Source organism: Trachemys scripta, chromosome 8 (assembly GCF_013100865.1).
Source record: "Trachemys scripta elegans isolate TJP31775 chromosome 8, CAS_Tse_1.0, whole genome shotgun sequence".
NCBI lineage: Eukaryota > Metazoa > Chordata > Testudines > Emydidae > Trachemys > Trachemys scripta.
This window is the reverse complement of record NC_048305.1, coordinates 58313868-58319867: the sequence shown is the minus strand read 5'-3', so window position 1 is coordinate 58319867 and position 6000 is coordinate 58313868. Positions and strand designations below refer to the sequence as shown.

The following is a 6000-nucleotide window of genomic DNA, read 5'->3' as shown; positions in this document are numbered from 1 at the left end:
TGAAGGTATCAGTGGGTGCAGGTTACCTGAGTCACAGTCCCATTGTCTTCACTCATTGATAAAGAGGGCTAAATTTTACCCTATCACAGTTTCAGCTGAAAGTGGGTAGTGTAGCTGGTTGAATAGGGGCTTTTGGGGCTGGGAGGGAGGACAGGGAAGGGCAGGAAAAACCAGATCCATACCTTTTTGGCTTCTCCTGCCCACCCTGAGGGGGAAATAATTGAGTGATTCTCAATGATGGGAAATGTCACATATGGAACTTAACAAGACCTTTCAGTGAGGAAGATTACTCCATTTACACGAAGGATAACCTGCTGTCCTTGTATTTGTGTTTGAACAGTAAACTGTCCTAGTCCTTATCTCTGATCCCAGAAGTGCTCATATGTGTGGAAGAAAACAATGTGCTCACTCTGAGTTTGGAGCAACAAGCCAGAGGCAGCTTTATTACGAGTAATTGCAATTTGCACGGGAGAGTACACACGGGCAGGGGTTCCCTCTCTAGGCAGGTCTCCAGTAGATAAACAATTAGGGCAAGCTTTTATACTTTTTGTTACAAACAATAATGAGCAACAGCTGCATTTTGTTATACATATTTCTTCCTGATATCTCACTTTTCTCATTAATTTCTGCCACAGTCTACATTCCATTCTTATCTAACACAAGGTCAAAACAGTATCTCTTACAGTCTGTTCCCACTCGCTTTCCACCCTCCTAGGCCATGCCTTCAAGTCTCGCATTATTAGAGTCAGTGTCAGCTTGACTTTGTTATCCTGACTCTTGCTCTATTCCTAGAAACTAAGATATCTATGTTCAAATTCCCCATTACCCTTTCTCCACTTCCACATATGTAAAAGAAGTGAGCAGGAGCAATGCATGATGTGTTGGCAATGGATGCAGGGAGGATGCTCTTGAGGCAATGCCAGACAGAAAGATCTGTGACTGGGGCCTGAATACTTTGGATAGCTTCTGGCATTGTTGACCAAGCAGAGCTCCTAAAGAGGTTACAATAAAAGAAAGAACCTTTCCTACTCACCCTAAATGAGAGAATGTGGCTAAGGATCTTATCAACCATTGTCCTACCATCTGCCCGAGTTGCCAGCTGCCTAAAGTGACCAAACGCCCTGTATGAGGTAAGTCCCTGAAGTGCATTAAAGGTATGAAGAGTCAAAGAGCTACTGGCAGATAAGATCTGTTTTACACAACAGGAGCTATAAAGGAGGCTCTTGCACAACAATTGGAGAGACTGCGTGTGAGGCAGAGGAGAAGAGTGCAACATAAGTAGAAGGAATAGGAAGGGGAGCAGAGAGAAGCCAGTTCCATGTGGTAGGATGGGGCAACTCCATAGAAGATTTTGAAAAAGAAGGACCTTTTTGAGTTAGAACCTGAAGGGAAGCCAGTGGAGTTGTTTGGAGGGAGGAATTAGGAGATAATCGGGGAGCAGACAGGTTCTGAGAACAAGATGTCTTTAGTAGAAGCATGAAGTGATTGGGGAAAACAGGATATATTTTAGGGGAAGTCATACCTGAAGCAAAGAGGAAATGGTCAAGCAGTTTCAAGGGTATGGAGCAGGAGTGGGATGGGAGTATGAAAGTAAGGGATGCTCACCCTACCAATACAATCAGAGAGCAACAGAGCCCATTAGCGTGAGAAATCTCATGTATACTGGATTTTCCTCTGGTTTGTTCTATGTGGAAATAAATATAATGAGGCCTGTTTACTGATGTCTGTATGTTCTGGTTTAGGGAATACTAACCCAAAGGGAATAGAATGAATAGCCACCTTTGAGTTTAACACATTCAGATCTAAATGATTCATCTAGGCAGCAGTTACATTTCTTTGACTGGGATCATTAGTATAGTGGGTTTTACAAAATAATACCCATCGCTAGCACATAGAACAAAACCAAACTACTTGTATATGTTTATACCTAAGCTGCAGCATGCCAGTCTAATCTGATTCCAATTTAAATTCATTTTAGCCAACCTGTAACATTTCATTTTCCATAGGTAATATTATTTCAGGGGCAATGCTCTACACAAATTCACACATTTGAAAAAGGGATGATTTAAAACAATATTAATTGTAAAGTTCAGAACCATCTGCCATAATGAAGGATAATCAGGAAAAAAAGTTTACCTCAGAAGACTTCAAAATATTATACATTTTTCATATCCATATCAAAATCAGAACATTTATTTAACTATCATGTATTGGGAAAGTTTCAGGCCAAAGTATGTGTCTAACCATGTAGAAGAGAAGACTGGCGATGAGCGCATTAAAGAGATGTGCGCTGGAATCAAGAAAACTGCAGAATAAATAAATCCTTTGGCAGAGTTTACAAGCTCAGAACCCCATTAAGTTTTTCTACATTTTGGCCTGATGCTTAAATATCTGTACAATGACATACTGAGGTTAAAGTTCCCCATGAAGCAAAGTTGTGTAACTGACGGCATCTATATTGATTTTTATCACCAGAGAGCTGCATTGTGATAGCTGATGGATTGTAAGGAACACACTTCGTTAACTCTGCATGCCTGTCTCTTGCCAGTAGCCTTTTAAATTGCCTCACTTTTAAACACCCCACTCAATATTTTCTCTCAGAAGCATGTGTGTGTGGCTTGTACTTTAATAGTCTTTCAGGCTGAGGAGATCAATAATATTAATTACTCATAGAATGGGACTAAATAAGCTTGGTATAAATCTAGTTTTGTGTCTAATATTTTATTTGATCTAATAGCATTATGCAGAGTAGGATTCTATTCATGAAATTAACACTGATATTTATTCTTCTTCTTTAAGTAGTTATTTTGGAAAGTTTATTGTGTTCTCTTAGGAATTTCTTAATGAAACCCTGTTTCAGTAACATAATACATTGCAGTTCACTTGAGAAGAAGAAATAAGCAAACAGCTCTAAAAGAGAGATTTTACAGTTGAGTCTAGATTACATCCTGTACACAATTATACTTTATGAAATGAATCATCATCAAATTCTTATATCAATACAGTGAACACCAGAGGTGGCAAATTAATACACTAATTGACAACATGATTAGCAAACGTGTCTGTTGCGTAAGGTGAATATTTTTTAAATGAGAACACTTTGAGATGGAAGAGATCCTGCCATGGTCCATTTTTTGGTGCTTAGTCCAGGCTAGTTCTAAATGTCTCAAGTAATGGGGCTTCCATCATTTCCGCTGGATATTATTGAATCATCAAATAGACCAGAATATGAGAAAGATTTTCTTGATATTTTGAACTTTTTTCCCAAGGCAAAGTTACAATAAACCATTAATATATTATTTAGCACTTATTCAGTGTCCCATTACTCCTAATTATATCTTTGCATCACCTTAGATGCCCAGATTGATTCACTGCCTCCCAGATTCCAGCAGAGGGCCTCTTGGTGGCTTCCCCAAATTCTTTACAAACTGGACAAGCCTTAATGTGTTAAATTCACTCCAGGGTAACTACATTGGCATCATCTGGAGTCACCCCAGGAATGAATTTGGATTCTAGGAGTTACCTTGTGACCGAAGGGATAAACTATTTATTTATTCTTGTTTTGCACATCAGATTCATCAGCAATGTTAAAGAAAAGTTAAAGAAGCAAAATAGAATGTGATCTCTGTGAAGTATACTCTGCCCTGGATTCAGACATATATATACAACTCTCCTTGACAGTGATGAAAGCAGTCTGCCATGGATCATGCATAGTTATAGTCCTATATGGAATGGTTGGTTGGACTGCCTATTTATAATTTTTTTTGTAAAGCTGTTTCCCTAGAGACATTTTTACTATCCTGTATATACCGACGGCTTGATTCACCACCACATTATTTTCGTTTTATGTCTGCTTAAGGACATTGAAATCAATAGAGTTACACCAACATAAAACTGGAGTAGTGAATCAGGACCCACTTCTTTAACAATAGCACTATGATTTATAACAGTTGAAACATGGTCTTGTCATTAAGTGATGAGGCTGGGAGACAGGCAACCTAGTTTCTAGTCCCAATTTTTCCATGTGACAATAACAAATAATCACAGAAAGAGATACAGTTTATTTTCAATGTTGGAAGAAAGTGTTAGAATAAGGAAAATAAGATTTTCCTAAAGCTACTCTGTCTTTGTGTGTTTTACTGTAGGGGTTTTCCCCCAACTTCTCTCCTGCCTGGTTTCCTGATACAGTTGAAACAATATAAAATAAATAAAAAAATACACATATCAAAATGAGCTCTTATTCAAACTTCTGCATGAACATGGACAAATCACTTAAGTAGAACTTGGTTGTAAAATGGAATTTCTGTCATGTGGGGAATTTGGACTTTTCAAAATGTATTTACATGCCAAACTGTTTTTTTTTTGTTTTGTTTTGTAGAATGGAAATTCTGCAAAAAATTATTTGGAAACATCAAAACTACCTTATTGAAACATTTTGTTTTGATAATATATAATAAAAAAATCAGAAGACAATTAAGTAAGAGAGTTAAAATGAACTGAGAAAGCTGAAATGGAATACTCCATTTCAATTTAGTATCATTTCAAAAAATTTCTATTTTATTTTTTTTAATCAACATGTTCCCACAAAACAGCATTTTCCACTGTAAAATTGTTCCACTGAAAAAAATGCAATGTTTATACATTGCTTCGAAATCCTCAGATTGAAGGTGTTCTGGAAATGGACAATGTTGGTACTAACCATAAGAGAGGAGCCTGGGATTAGCTAGGTGAGGAGACTAGGACTGGGATGAGGAGCATTGGGTTGAGGGGTGGGATGGGAGAGACTGGGATGAAGCACCAAAATGGTTGGAGGGAAAGAGACAGGACTAGCATAGGAATATGTTGGAAGGGATGTGGGCAGGAGGCATGAGACTTGGGGGTGAAGAGGGCAGAAGGAATTTGTCCCACTAGACCACACTCCCCTTCAGAACCTGGAACTGAATCCAAAATTCTTGAGTCTCAACATTCCTCTGCTATCCCCAAATATCTGTGAAACCCACTGGTAAAATGTTTGTCTCTTCCCCCTATATTGCCTGGTCAACACACACATGGCAACAAGATACTGGTAGAGCAGACTAGGGGAATGAGACAAGGGCAGAAATGCTTTCTTCCCCAACTCGACACTTCACTGGAATGAGGGTAATCCCAGGCATAGGAAATGGTGCTATGGAGGTGGCTGAAGCCCAGTTTCTGGGTAAAGGGAAACCAATGCTAGATAGTTTTCTTGATGACTAGATCCTAAGGTTTTGTCCCCTGCTTTGTCTGAAACTCAAATTCCCAATATCAAAAGGTTAATTTACAATAGCAAGAACCATGAAAGACTATGTATGGCATAAGGGGTATGCAGGCTACAGTGAGCCTGGGTCAGAGTCCCAACATTATATAATGGCAAAAATGCCAAGCTTGGCAGAAATATGGTAAACATCCTTCCACTGCCTCCCAGCTTCCATCATTGGTCCCTCTTTGTTCTCTCAATCCTTGAGGGGGTCACTTAGGGGTCTGGGGCAAAAATCAGTACTTAGTCCTGCTAATGAAGGTAGGGGGCTGGACTCAATGACCTTTCAGGGTCCCTTCCAGTTCTATGAGTTAGGTGTATATCTCCACTTCCAGGGTAATTCCATTGGTAGGATTTGGAGTTACACCCAGGAATGATTTTGGTAGTGAAAAGTTGAGTCTTTAGTTTTACAGTGAACTGTTGAAAAATATTTCCCATAAGTCATTTGTACTGGATTCACCGTACTATTTATGTTAAAATATAAAATAAAGAAATGGAATGACCACCACTATATGACTTCATACAATGCAAGAGTGTAGAAACTTTCCATCTATTTTCCTACATAATTTACATGTTAGGTTCCCCATACAGTGTTGGCAGTCATCTGTCTTGCTTCTTTAACATAGCCGTATTGTTCTAAGGTTGAAAACTCTGACGTTTTGCGGAACCATATCCTTTACTCATTTTTGCCCAAATAACAATTCAAAAGCATGATTAAGAGAAGG

At 38.7% G+C, this 6000-nt stretch overlaps 1 long non-coding RNA gene across 1 annotated transcript in view; it reads left to right on the top strand.

The window, feature by feature from the left end:
* The first annotated feature begins 808 nt into the window (after nt 1-808).
* The window catches only part of LOC117882054, a 50489-nt gene continuing 45297 nt past the window's right edge, over nt 809-6000 (top strand). The window contains exon 1 of the long non-coding RNA XR_004646927.1: nt 809-1130. This is a non-coding gene — a long non-coding RNA (uncharacterized LOC117882054). The remainder of the gene's footprint in view (nt 1131-6000) is intronic.